Below are 14,873 nucleotides of genomic sequence, written 5' to 3'. Positions count from 1 at the left end.
CTCTCATGGTTCACCTCCCCTTCCAATTTCCCTCAACTCCCTTCTCCTCTCCATCTCCCCTTGTCCTCTATATTATTTGTTATGCTCCACAAATAAGTGAAACCATATGATACTTGACTCTCTCTGTTTGACTTATTTCACTCAGCATAATCTCTTCCAGTCTATTTGTAATTTCTTAAGGAATCTCCACACTGTCCTCCAAACTGGCTGCACCAACTTGCATTCCCACCAACAGTGTAAGAGGGTTCCCCTTTCTCCACATCCTCTCCAACACACGTTGTTTCCTGTCTTGCTAATTTTGGCCATTCTAACTGGTGTAAGGTGGTATCTCAATGTGGTTTTGATTTGAATCTCCCTGATGGCTAGTGATGATGAACATTTTTTCATGTGTCTGGTAGCCATTTGTATGTCTTCATTGGAGACGTGTCTGTTCATGTCTTCTGTCCATTTTTTGACACGATTATCTGTTTTGTGTGTGTTGAGTTTGAGAAGTTCTTGTAGATCCTGGATATCAACCTTTTGTCTGTACTGTCATTTGCAAATATCTTCTCATTCCGTGGGTTGCCTCTTTGATTAATTGACTGTTTCCTTTGCTGTTCAGAAGCTTTTGATCTTGATGAAATCCCAAAAGTTCATTTTCGCTTTTGTTTCCTTTGCCTTTGGAGACATATCTTGAAAGAAGTTGCTGTGGGTGATATCGAGGAGGTTACTGCCTATGTTCTCCTCTAGGATTCTGATGGGTTCCTGTCTCACGTTGAGGTCTTTTATCCATTTCAATTTTGTCTTTGTGTACGGTGTAAGAGAATGGTCGAGTTTCATTCTTCTACATATAGCTGTCCAATTTTCTCAGCACCATTAATTGAAGAGACTGTCTTTTTTCCCACTGTGTATTTTTTTCCTCCTTTGTCGAAGATTATTTGACCATAGAGTTGAGGGTCCATATCTGGGCTTTCTACTCTGTTCCACTGGTCTATGTGTCTGTTTTTATGCCAATACCATGCCGTCTTGGTGATCACAGCAACAAAATCTTTTTTTTTTTAAGATTTTATTTATTTGACAGACAGAGATCACAAGCAGGCAGAGAAGCAGGCAGAGAGGGGGGGGGAATCAGGCTCCCCACTGAGCAGAGAGCCCAATGCGGGGCTCTATCCTAGGACCCTGAGATCATGACCTGAACTGAAGTCAGAGGCTTAACCCACTGAGCCACCTAGGAACCCCAACAAAATCTTTTGAATAAAGAAGTTATAAAGGAAAGTAGAGTAACAGAATTTGGAAATGATGGACCCAATTCCTAGGGAGCTGGCCTACTAGAAACGTAAAGGACATGTAAAATAATAAGAACAAAGTTAAGGATGCAATCCCTTGGTCATGGTTATCACTAATAGCCAAATGGAGCTAGAAATAGATTGCTGAGTCAAATCTCAAGGCCAGACCAAGGTCAGATTTCAGGCAGTCTCGAATCTTCCCCTAAACGAAGTATGAGGCTTGGACAACACAGACTACTGCTACTAACACCTCTGGTTACAGTAAAGTGAGTCTAGCTTGGGGGGAATGAGAAAACCAAGAAAGCCAGGAGGTAGAGTGTGAAGAAGTTGTCTCATTTATGGATGGGCATCACCAGCTCCCCAACAAACCTTTACTGAAATGGGATGTGAGAGTGACTCATTTGGGGGCTGTGTCTTTCATTTTGAAGGCTACACAGTGGGAGGGCATGTTTGGATCCAATGAGGACTATGGAACAATCGCAATGGCTGTGCGTGATCCAGACACACTGCACGTTATTCCTGAGACAACCAGCAAGCCCAGGGACTGGATAAAAGGCACTGTGTGGGTTGTGTATATTGAGAAGGAGGGGACTGTCTGACTGCCCCTATAAATGCCAAGGGGTACATCTTGGATGAAGCAACTGATAGACTTTGTATGTAAGCAAACCTGCCCTGGATTTATGATGACCAGGAAGTGTATCCCTGGAATAAGCCCCTTGTCCAGGACATGCTAGGTGCTGTGATTAGAATGTCCCTTTTTTTTATGGGCACACCATGAAATTTTACTGGTGCAAAATTGAGCAAGGGGCCAGAATGACTTACTGGATTAAACTATCTTAGTTTCCCCTTACAGGTCTTTCAGATGTTACCCTATCCCGCAAATGGGGAGAATCAGAGAGTCAAGGGACTTATCTCAGCAGAATGGAAATCTTTACATGGCTTTTAAGGAATGGGATCAATAAAGCAGATGTTAGTGGGGTTGAAGCAAAGGTACTTTACAAAGGTAAAAGTACAAAGGTACTTTACAAAGGTAAAGTTCTGCACAAGAAGACTTCTGAATGGAACACTTAAGGAAGTTCTTTGGTGTCCTCCAACATTCAAGGCCTCCAACCAAGTCTGTCCCCTCCATCTAATCCAGTATGGATGAAATTTAAAAGCCAGAAGGTAAAGATTACAAGGAGAAGCCCAACCTGGAGTTGCATGGGGTGATAGTCAAGCAGATTTATCCAGATGAGTATTGACAAAAGGGCCAGTGTATCTTGGCTCAACCCTGTGCTGGGGACCCAAAACCTTGTGCCCATGAGCAGGTGGAATGGTTGAGAGGTGGAGAAGAGGTTTCTTGGACTCTTTGACAAGGGGAATCCCAGAAACGTTGTCATACCAAAATCTGTTGGTAAGACCATATACAGGAAGCCTACAGTTAAATTGAGGGAATCTAGAAATGCAAATATTGATAAGATTAAGGTGAAAAGTTTGGTTGACAATTGGAAATGTTCATGCAGGCTGTGCCTATTTTACCTGGAAGTATTATGGGGATGGATAATGTGTCTGACTGTTGAATGTTTCCCCTACCCGTACTCCCTTCAAGCCATATAATTGGACATGCTAAATGGGTATCAGTAAGAATGCCAGAGCCCACACAGTGGGAAGAAAAGGGGGTGGAGATTTGGTACAAAGTCTCTGTCCAAGAACCCTGTGTGGAACGTGGACTGGAGATTGTCATCCTCTGAGCCTTTAGATCCACCACCTGGTACAGACAGCTGATCTGGAGTCAGGGCCTGTCCCCATTAGGATGCATGGATATTGGTCCAGCACAATCCACTTGCCTCTCTTTCTCCCTGGAGACAATGTCCTACCTACCCTTCTGCAGTCTCTGTCTCTCTGGTTGGAAGACAGAAAAGTTCTTGTGGGCATCTTGTGTCTCAGAAGTTGCAAGAAGAATATGTCTAGAGTTAGCCCATCTCCGCTTTACTACAGTCCATGGACCAAGGTGGCCACCTCCAGCAAGCACACTGGTGCATACACTCATCAATTCCAACCATACCAATCTGGTTGGGGGTTCTTCTGATAAACATTGACAGGTCTTTAATGCTTTCTTCAGCTTTCCATGGTGAATGCCATAGGTCCATGCCCCCATTTGGGGCTTCCTTCTGATAGGCCTTTGTCCTTCTGCCTGACCATAGGCGTAGGCTACTGGTCAGAACCAGAGAAACTCTAAAAACCCAAACACAGGAGCAATCTAGCCCAGGGAGTTGATTTATTTTTACCTTCTTGATCAGAGTGGTGGTATTCTAAACAGGAAACTCTCACTTCACCCCCAAACTGCCATCCAAAAGCCAAGCAACTCTGTTGGTCAATCAGGAGCTGTTATAGGGCACTATCTGGGCAACAGAATCACGCAGCTCCTGAGATGTGGTCCCAAAGTCAGTTCTAAGGAAATAAGGTGTACTCACTCACAGACACGCTGACTAACCATTTCTTTTCCTCTTGTCACATGCCCCATGCACAAACCATTTCTATTTTATTACGGAACTCTTCTGGCCATTGCCCTCCATATTAGAGTGTTTCTCTAACAGCACCAAAGGTATTGTGGGTACTTTAGGTTTCAAGATTCTTTTATGTCCTTCAGTTGCAAGGGCAGAACCAATGTCCTATAGCTAGCTAGTTATTATTCCTCAAATGGAAATTCTCTAGTTCATGTTTCCAGCAGTTCTCACTGAGAGGGGCTCATAGGATGACAGAGAACCAGCATGAAGCTCCTGCACTAATTTAGACTGCCAAGTTACACTTTCTTAGAAAGAGTAGCGGTTTGAGAGAAAGTCAGAATGGGCAATGAAAGCATCAGTTGTCTGAAACAGAGGGAGACGCAAGCATGGTGGTCTGGGTTACACAGCTTTGTGTTTGCTCACAGTCACTATGAGGAACACAGAGAGTGTGTCCCCACTAGATAGACCCCTCTGCTTTTCTGGTGGACCTAGGGGAAAGGGGAAGCAGAGGATGCTGGTGGGACTATGAAATTCTTCCCAATGGGGGAAGAGGATGAGAGAAGTGCCTGACTCAGTGGATTGGGCTGTCACTTCCTCTGGCAAAAATGGGGTTAACTGTGAGTGCACCTATATCACCAAGAGGTAGAAATAGCCCACTAGTTCTGCACAAATACAGAGAAGGGGCACTAACAGCTGAGGATAAGGAATGAACACATGCATTGTGCAATGTGTGAGATCCCATATTCTTCAGAAAAGACCCTTAGCTCAAGATGTTGGATGCCTGATGGGGCTTAGCCATAGGTTGCTGAGACCACTCCTTCTTTTGGAACCTGCTATTCACAAATGGAAGCCTGCAAACCTGTGTGACCCCAGGAGACATTCTGCTCATGTAATAAGATGATTCACTGAACTAATTATTAAGGTCAGCAATTCACTCTAGGAATATGACACTACCTTTTGAACTTTTATTTTTCAGGTCATGTCTACAACATTGCAATAGGCCCTCACACTGGCATTGTGAGTACAACACATGTTACGGAGAGTCAAACACATTGGGGAGTATAAGTGAGCTAAAACCTAGTTTCTGCACTCCACACTTACTCCTCCAAATATTAGGTATATTCATGTTGATAAGATTTCTGAATCTGTTATATAAATGCTATCTCAAATGAGGATTCTCAGACAGGTGTGCTCATTTTTCTATAGGGTAAACGTGGTCAAAGGCTGGGAGAGGGGAGAACAGGCTGAGATTGACTACAATCATATAGCCAAGCTTTTATCAACCATGCCTACCAAATGACACCTCAATAAAAATTTTGAACAGGGAAGCTCAGTGACTTTTTTTCATTGGCAAACACACTGTTGTTCTGGGAGGGTAACATGACCTGACTGCACCCAGAAAGGGTATGGAAACTCTGCTTCCAGGACCTTCCCAGACCTGGCACTGTGTGTATCCTTTAAGTAGTAATCTTCAGTACAGAACTTTCCTAAGTCCTATGAATCATTTATAGCAAATTGCCAAATCCGAGTGGGTCATGGGAACCCCTGAATTTGTAGCTGGTCTTTTGGAAGTGCAGGTAGCCTCGGGACCTCCAACATGCAGCTGGTGTCTGAAGAAAGGGCAGTCAAGTGTAGCACTTTGCCCTCAACTTGTGGGCTCTCACTGTAACTCTGGGTGGATGGTGTCTGAATGGCATCACCGTGCAGTCAATTAGGATAGAGAGAGGACAAACATAAATGTCCATGAAGCAATGGTGATGAGTGTTTTTTATCTGAAAAAGTGGAACTTGCAATTTTGCTGCATATGGGGGATACAGTTGTGTGGGAAAGACACACATGCACACACAATCGCACCATACAAACTCACATATAGGCCCAGTTCCCCAGCCCCATGACCCAAACCTGTATCATCTAAAGGGAATACAACTGCTTGTAGAAACAAGGGTGTAGTTTGTTGCCTAGAAAATCATTTTCCTTCACCACATTCTCAATCCTCACTCCCTCCACTGAGCTGGAGCTCGAATTGGGGTGGTACCTCAAATGAAAACTTACAAGGAAGACCCACCATTTTTGTCATCTGGATCTTTTCCCTCAGCAAGTGACTGGCCCAGACCTTGAATATTTTTTCTTTCTTTCTCTTGAGGCCACCTGTAGTCACAGAAAAGCAACTACCATGAGGGTCAGGTCATGCTATGTCCTGTCTGTCTTTTTGTTCTCCTGTTGACTGTAGGAAATCAGATGGGAAGGGCACCTTCCAGGCTCAATTGGTGGAATACGCAACTCTTGATCTTGAGCTCATGAGCTCAAGCCCCACATTGGGTATGGAGCCTACTTAAAATAAATTAATTTAAAAAAAAGAAAATCACATGGGAAACAGTGCTCAAGAGAAGGTAATTCATAAGCAAGAGTAGAGGACACTTATACACACCAAAATGAATGAATTGTTCTTGGAGGAGGTATCTGTCAAGTGCATCTTGGTTGTCAATGACAAAAATCTTAATGAGGAAAAAATCACTGCTGAGGAAAAGGCCCCCTACTCACAGTTTATAATCAATACTCCCATATTTGAGCACCTCTTGAAACAGGCATCAGTTGGCAAGAGACTATCCTTCCAGTTCTCCAAGGAAAGTGTAACTAACCTGTATAATAGAGATGACTGGGTTTTCACTTGGAACTAGACTGGCTAAGGAAAAAAAATCAAGAAAGCAACATTTCTATCCCAGGCAAAGACAATCTTGAGTTGGCATTTGGTGGGATCCCTCATCTGCCCTGCCACCTGGTCCTCTGGGGGAACTACAAGGGCATTGATGACCTTTGAGTACATGGGTGGGACTGCTCATGCAGGACTAGAGCCCAGCTTGAAGAAGAATTACAAAAAAAGGCCCTGGACACCAGGCTGGTGCTATGAACTCTTATTTGTCCCTGTACCCAAGTTGTGTAATACCCAGGATTTGGGACTTTCCAGTGCTTCTGCAGAGAATACTCTTAAATTCCAATAAATCCTCCTCATTCTTATTTTTTTGGGGTCAGACACTAAGGCATAACCCCAGCAAGGACAGAGGTTGGCCACATTGCCTTTCTTTTTGTCGCCAAATCTTTAGAATGTGCGAGCTGACTGGAAGTATGTGAACCTTAGATGTGCTTTTACGTATTCCCCAGAATAACTAAAATTAAATACATCAGAAAATACCAAATGTGGCTGAGGCTGGGGAGAAACCAAACTCTCTTCTATGGTAGCCATGAGCATCAGATGTGCAGATCTGGAAAACCCTTAGTTAGGATGCATGGTGGTGAATATAAGCATCTCCTATGCCCCAGTGCTTCTTTGGGTGGAGAAACACCCAACAGAAATGCACCCATGTGTTTCCCAGAAGACATTTCCATCAGGAATGTATGCAGAAGCATTCCTCTTAATTTCCTAAACACTCATAATAAGGGAACATGTTAATAGATTCTAGCACATTTCAAAAACCATGTGCTATTCCTTCCTAGGGAAGAATGATCCTTAAAAACATACTACAGCATGGGTGAATCTCACAAAACATAGAGCAAAGGAAGTCAGGCACAAAAGGAATCAAGATTTCCTTTAATGGCAAGTGGTTGACTATGGTTCCTTTTGGGGGTGAGGTTCACGACGGGAAGGAGGCCCAATGGGACTTTTGGGGGTGCTGGGTTCCAGTTACGAATTTTGGTGGGGGGTGTCTTTGTTTTTTAATTTGGAGGATGATGACACAATTTGTGAAAATTCATTGAGCTGTACAATCATGTCGTGAAAGATTTTGGGGGGCAGGCATATAATTCTTTGAAGTGTAGGAAAAGAAAGAGTATATTTCAAACATGTTATCAAAAACCGAGCAGGTCCATGCTGTTGCAGACAGGGTAAGAGGGTCTTTTATCACAAACCCTGAATCATAGCCCTGTATCCAAATACAGCAATCACGTGGGGACTCTTAGAGTAACTGTTTCATAGCATCAAAAATCCCCTGATTGCTACAAGAACCTAATAACATTCACAGCCACTCACCCCTCATGACCAGAATGATCCCAAAGCTGTATCATTAAGCACTCACCTCTGAGTGATCCTTGATACAGACAGGAGAATCTCCTAAGCATACAAAAAGCATACATCTTGGAGTATTTAAAGAAAAATCCACATTGAATTGAGAACTTTTCTTACCTACCTGTTGCACTTTGATTTTCTATGATTTTACCCACATTTACTGAGCATATTGCATGCACGTGTAGTGCACTTCTGAGGAATCCTCACACATACAAAAAATAAGGACTCAATAATATGTTGGTGGAGATTATAGCCATTGCTTACCCTTTTCTCCATGCTTTCTTCTTCCTTTATAAAGCATCCTGATTTTGCCTCAGGACAGTGATGTCTGGGTTTGGAGACTCCAAACGGGGCCATGTGCAAGAGATAGAAATGCTCAGTCACAGGCTGGGTGAGCACGGAGCGTGGTCAGAGACCAGGGAGACGGGAGGGATTGGCTGCTTTTCTCTGAGGGTGCACTGAGGAATGCGATCCAAGCTCTCAGCTCCTATGGGGCTGGAGATTGCAAGGCCACCATTTTCATTCCCATCCTCCAAAGCTCTATGGAAAAGGTTCAGGGAACAAAAACTCCCAAGAGCAAACTCGAGCAGATTACTTAGCTGGGCCCCTGGCAAGGGCAGTGAAATTCTGCCTCGGGCAAAGACATTTGAGAATCACTGCAACAGGTCTGTCCCTCAGAAGATCAGCAAGAACATTCAGCCAATACCAAGTTGAACTATCAGTGAGAACTGCAGAACTCCAGAGCTAGGAGAAAGTAACACAAAAAATTCATGGTGTTTTTCCCATGATTATTTAGTCTTTCAAAGTTATTTCTTTTTATTTTATTCTTTTCTTATTTTATTTTTTAAATTTTTCATCTTTCCTAGTTTAATGTTTTTGACTATTTTATCTTATCAATACTTTTTAAAAAATCTTTTACATATTTATTGTTATTGTCATATTTTATCCCTTCATTGTATTTAACCTTATTTTTTGAATACATATAGGGTTTTTTTTTCTTTAAAAATTTGGGATACAATTTCTTCTAATAGATCAAAGTATACCCTAAATCTAGTGCATGGCTTTGTTCCATTTCCCAGCCTGATCACATTCTTTCCTCTTTTTTTTTTTCAACCAACTTCTTATCTTATCTATTCCTTTTTAAGAATCTTTTTAAATTTTCATCTTTACAGTCATATTCCATCCCCTCATTGTGTTTACCCTTATTTTTGTATATATATAAGTTTATCTTTCTTCAAAAATTTGGAAGGTAGTTTCTCCTTACAGACCAAAATGCACCTAAAATCAAGTGTGTGGCTCTGTTCTATTCACCAATCTAATATATAGATATAGATAGATATAGATATAGATATAGATATATCTTTTGTTCCTCCACTCCTTCTCCCCCTGGTTGGAGGTCTCTTCTGATTTGGTTAGTGTATATATTTCTGGGGTCACTGCTACCCTTTTAGTATTTTGTTCTCTCATTCATCTATTCTTATCTGTATAAAATGACAAGGTGAAAAAACTCACCACAAAAAAAGGAACAAGAGGCAGTACCGATGACTAGGGACCTAATCAATATGGACATTAGTATGATGTTAGAACTAGAGTTCAGAATGATGATTAACAAGGTGCTATCTGGGCTTGAAAAAAGCATGGAAGATATTAGAGAATCCCTTTCTGGAGAAATAAAAGAACTAAAATCTAACCAAGTTGATTTATTCCTAGGCTGCAAGGTTGGTTCAACATCTGCAAATCAATCAATGTGGTACAGTACATTAATAAAAAATAAAGAAAAAGAACCATGTGATACTCTCTATCGATGCTAAAAAAGCATTTAACAAAGTACAGCATCCTTTCTTGATCAAAACTTTTCACAGTAGAGGGATAGAGGGTACACACCCCAATATCATCAAAGCCATCTGTGAAATCAGACAGTGAATATCATTCTCAATGGGAAAAAACTGAGAGCTTTTCCCCTAATGCCAGGAACATGGCAGGAATGTCCACTATTGCCACTGCTATGCAACATAGTACTAGAAGTCCTAGCCTCAGCAATCAGATAAAGAAGAAATAAAAGACATCAAATCAGCAGAGAAGTCAAACTCTCACTCTTTGCAGATGATATGATACTTTCTGTGGCAAACCCAAAAGACTCCACTCCAAAATTGCTAGAACTCACACAGGAATTCAGAAAAGTGTCAGGATATAAAATCAATGCACAGAAATCAGTTGCATTTGTATACACCAACAGCAAGACAGAAGAAAGAGAAATTAAGGAGTTGTTCTCACTTACAATTGCATCTAAAGTCAAAAGATACCTAGGAATAAACCTAACCAAAGAGGAAAAGAATCTATACTCAGAAAACTATAAAGTACTCATGAAAGAAATAGAGGAAGACACAAAGAAATGGAAAAACATTCCATGCTCATGGATTGGAAGAACAAATATTGTGAAATTATCTATGCTACCTAAAGAAATCTACACGTTTAATACAATCCTTATCAAAATGCCATCAATTTTTTCACAAAGAAATGGAACAAATAATCCTAAAATTTATATGGAGCCAGAAAAGACCCCAAATAGCCAGCAGAATGTTGAAAAAGAAAACCAAAGTTGGTGTCATGACAATTCCAGAATTCAAGCTCTATTACAAAGCTGTCATCATCAAGACAGTATGGTACTGGCACAAAAACAGACACAGAGATCAATGGAACAGAATAGAGAGCCCAGAAACGGACCCTCAACTCTATGGTCAACTAACCTTCAACAAAGCAGGAAAGAATGTTCAATTGAAAAAAGACAGTCTTTTCAACAAATGGTGTTGGGAAAATTGGACAGTCACATGCAGAAAAGTGAAACTAATCCATTTCCTTACACCATCTCCTTACACAAAAATAGACCCCAAATGGATGAAAGACCTTGATGTGAGACAGGAATCCATCAAAATCCTTGGGGAGAACATAGGCAGCAACCTCTTCGACCTCAGCCACAGCAACTTCTTCCTAGAAACATCACCAAAGGCAAGGGAAGCAAAGGCAAAAATGAACTATTTGTGGAGCATAACAAATAATATAGAGGACAAGGGGAGATGGAGAGGAGAAGGGAGTTGAGGGAAATTGGAGGGGGAGGTGAACCATGAGAGACTACAGACTCTGAAAAACAACCTGGGGGTTTTGAAGGGGTGGGGGGTGGGAGGTTGGGGGAACCAGGTGGTGGGTATTAGGGAGGGCACAGATTGCATGGAGCACTGGGTGTGGTGAAAAAACAATGAATACTGTTATGCTGAAAATTAAAAAATAAAAAAATATTTAAAAATGAACTATTGGGACTTCATCAAGATCAAAAGCTTTTGCATAGCAAAGGAAACAGTCAACAAAACCAAAAGACAACCTGCAGAATGGGAAAAGATACTGTAAATGACATATCAGATAAAGGACTAGTATCCCAAATCTATAAAGAACTTATCAAACTCAACTCCCAAAGAACAAAGAATCTAATCAAGAAATGGCAGGAAAAAAAAAAAAGAAGAAGAAATGGGCAGAGGACATGAACAGACATTTCTGCAAAGAGGACATCCAAAAGGCCAACAGACACATGAAAAAGTGCTCCACATCACTCAGCATCAGGGAAATACAAATCAAAACCACAATGAGATACCACCTCACACCAGTCATAATGGCTAAAATCAACAAGTCAGTAAACAATAGATGTTGGTGAGGATGCAGAGAAAGAGGATCTCTCCTACTGTTGGTGGGAATGCAAGCTGGTGCAGCCGGTCTGAAAAACAGTATGGCCATTCCTCAAAACGTTGAAAATATAGCTACGCTATAACCCAGCAATTGCACGACTAGTTATTTACCCTAAAGATACAAATGTACTGATGTAAAGGGACATGGGAACGCAAATGTTTATAGCAGCAATTGTCCACAATAGCCAAACTATGGGAAGAACCTAGATGTCCATCAACAGATGAGTGGATAAAGAAGATGTGGCATATATATAGAATGGAATACTACACAGCCATCAAAAGAAACAAAATCTTGCCATTTGCAATGACCTGTAGCTAGATGGTATTATGCTGAGCAAAATAAGTCAATCAGAGAAAGGCAATTATCATATGATCTCTCTGATATGAGGAATTCGAGAGGCAAGGCGGGGGGTCATGGGGTGTAGGGAGGGAAAAAATGAAACAAGATGGGATCAGGAGGGAGACAAACCATAAGAGACTCTTAATCTCAGGAAACAAACTGAGGGTTGCTGGGGGGCAGAGGGGTAGGAAGAGGGTGGCTGGGATATGGACACTGGGGCATGTGCTATGGTGAGTGCTGTGAAATGTGTAAGCCTGATGATTCACAGACCTGTATCCCTGGGGCAAATAATGCATTATATATTAATTTTAAAAAAGATCCAGGTAAGTGATGAGGATAGAGCCCATGGATCTCCAGATAAGTACAAATTCACCTGTATTCTTCTGCCAAGTTATTTAGCCAAAGGTTTTTGAGAGAAGAATTGCCCAAATCAGAAATAGCTTTTAAATGTTTTCAAAACCAAACATAGAATTAAAAACATGGTCAAAGAATCATAGGGTATGAAAAATGCCCAATTTTTAAAACCACACATTTATAAAAGGACACTTCTAGAACTACAGGAAATGAAATTTCGAGAAATTAAAATTAAAACCACAATTCGTTATACCAGGTTAGAGATAGGAGGAAAATAGAAATACAGAGATGGAAGGTAGTTCTGACATATTTACCCAGCTCAGGCAGACAGAGAAATTGAACATTCAAAGAAAGCATTTAAATAATATGAAAGCCTGAATTAGAAGGTCTAATGATTTAATTTGGCTCCAAGGAAAAAACAGGGAGACTGGAGGAGACAATGTATTTGAGGTCATAACTGTTGAGCGTTTCTTTAATCTGATAAAAGTATATGATTTCTCAGCTTTAGGAGACAGGGTGAAAGCCACAGAGTATAAATAGATTGAAAACAAACAAAGCAAAACAAAGAAACACCAAAATAAAAGCGATGGGTGGGGACACCTGGGTGGCTCAGTCAATTAAACATTCAATTCTTGGTCTCAGCTCAGGTCTTGATCTCAAGTTCCATGTTGTTAATAAATAGCAAGCCAGATAGGCTTGGAGACCAAAGGCATCATTTTGTCTTTAGAAGGTCAACACTAATAAAAGAAAAGAAAAGAAAGAGAAGAGAGGAGAAAAGGAAAGAACAGGAAAGAAATGAAAAGGAAAGAAAAAAGAAAAGGAAAGGAAAGAAACATCCTATGTATAGATATATGTTGGTGCAAGTCAAGAAAAAAAGGGAAAGATAAGACCTCTGTTACTTACCCCAGAAGAACAATCAGCAAAAGTAGAACCAAAGAAAGTGAAATAACACTTTTAGTGAACTGAGCCCAAAGATCAAGACAGAGGTATATACTTGGTCAAACACTTACTCAAATAACAGTGAAAAACAGATGATTTTCTGAGAGGTCATTAAAGAAACTGAAGATGAATGATCTCAGAATGGAAGTTTGAGATGTTTGGATGCTCAGCAAATATACAAGTAGGCAAAAATGAAATCCCCACCAAGTACATAATGTTTCCCAAGCCAGGATGAAAACTGCAAGTTGGAAGCAAACCCATAAGCAGAAGTAACATGTAGGGTGAGAAGTAACATGTACAGTGATCAGATTTGAAGTGTTCTCATTCTGTTTGGAGTAAGGTAACTGTATTCATTACTTTGCATTTTAAGTTAATTTAGCATGTTAAACTTTGAAGAATAATTTAAAAGTGATTGTGTACATTCCATAATACTGCAATGGTTGTAGTCACAAAAATAATACTTACACTGAGTCGATCCAAAAGAAGAAAGGAGGAAAGAAGCATAAATCCATCAGGATAAATGGCAAAAAAATAGAGTAAAAATACATATAAATGGATCAGTACTCATACTAAATGTAAATGGACTTAACATGACAACTCAAAGATTGTATCGACATTGGATAAATTATTTAAAGACATAGGTACATATAAGTACCCATAAATGTTTTTTTTTATTTCTTTTCAATGTAACAGTATTCATTGTTTTTGCACCACACCCAGTGCTCCATGCAATATGTGCCCTCCCTAATACCCACCACCTGGTTCCCCAACCTCCCACCCCCCCCACCCCTTCAAAACCCTCAGGTTGTTTTTCAGAGTACATAGTCTCTCATGGTTCACCTCCCCTTCCAATTTCCCTCAACTCCCTTCTCCTCTCCATCTCCCCATGTCCTCCATGTTATTTGTTATACTCCACAAATAACTGAAAACATATGATAATTGACTCTCTCTGCTTGACTTATTTCACTCAGCATAATCTCTTCCAGTCCTGTCCATGTTGATACAAAAGTTGGGTATTCATCCTTTCTGATGGAGGCATAATACTCCATAGTGTATATGGACCACATCTTCCTTATCCATTCATCCGTTGAAGGGCATCTTAGTTCTTTCCACAGTTTGGCGACCGTGGCCATTGCTGCTATAAACATTGGGGTACAGATGGCCCTTCTTTTCACTACATCTGTATCTTTGGGGTAAATACCCAGCAGTGCAATTGCAGGGTCATAGGGAAGCTCTATTTGTAATTTCTTAAGGAATCTCCACACTGTCCTCCAAAGTGGCTGCACCAGTTTGCATTCCCACCAAGAGTGAATCTGCACCAGTTTGCATTCCCACCAAGAGTGAATCTCCACACTGTCCTCCAAAGTGGCTGCACCAGTTTGCATTCCCACCACATCCTCTCCAACACACGTTCTTTCCTGTCTTGCTAATTTTGGCCATTCTAACTGGTGTAAGGTGGTATCTCAATGTGGTTTTGATTTGAATCTCCCTGATGGCTAGTGATGATGAACATTTTTTCATGTGTCTGATAGCCATTTGTATGTCTTCATTGGAGAAGTGTCTGTTCATATCTTCTGCCCATTTTTTAATATGATTGTCTGTTTTGTGTGTGTTGAGTTTGAGGAGTTCTTTATAGATCCTGGATATCAACGTTTTGTCTGTACTGTCATTTGCAAATATCTTCTCCCATTCCGT

Source organism: Martes martes (assembly GCF_963455335.1).
Source record: "Martes martes genome assembly, chromosome: 13".
Taxonomy (NCBI): domain Eukaryota; kingdom Metazoa; phylum Chordata; class Mammalia; order Carnivora; family Mustelidae; genus Martes; species Martes martes.
Note: the sequence above shows the minus strand (reverse complement) of the source record.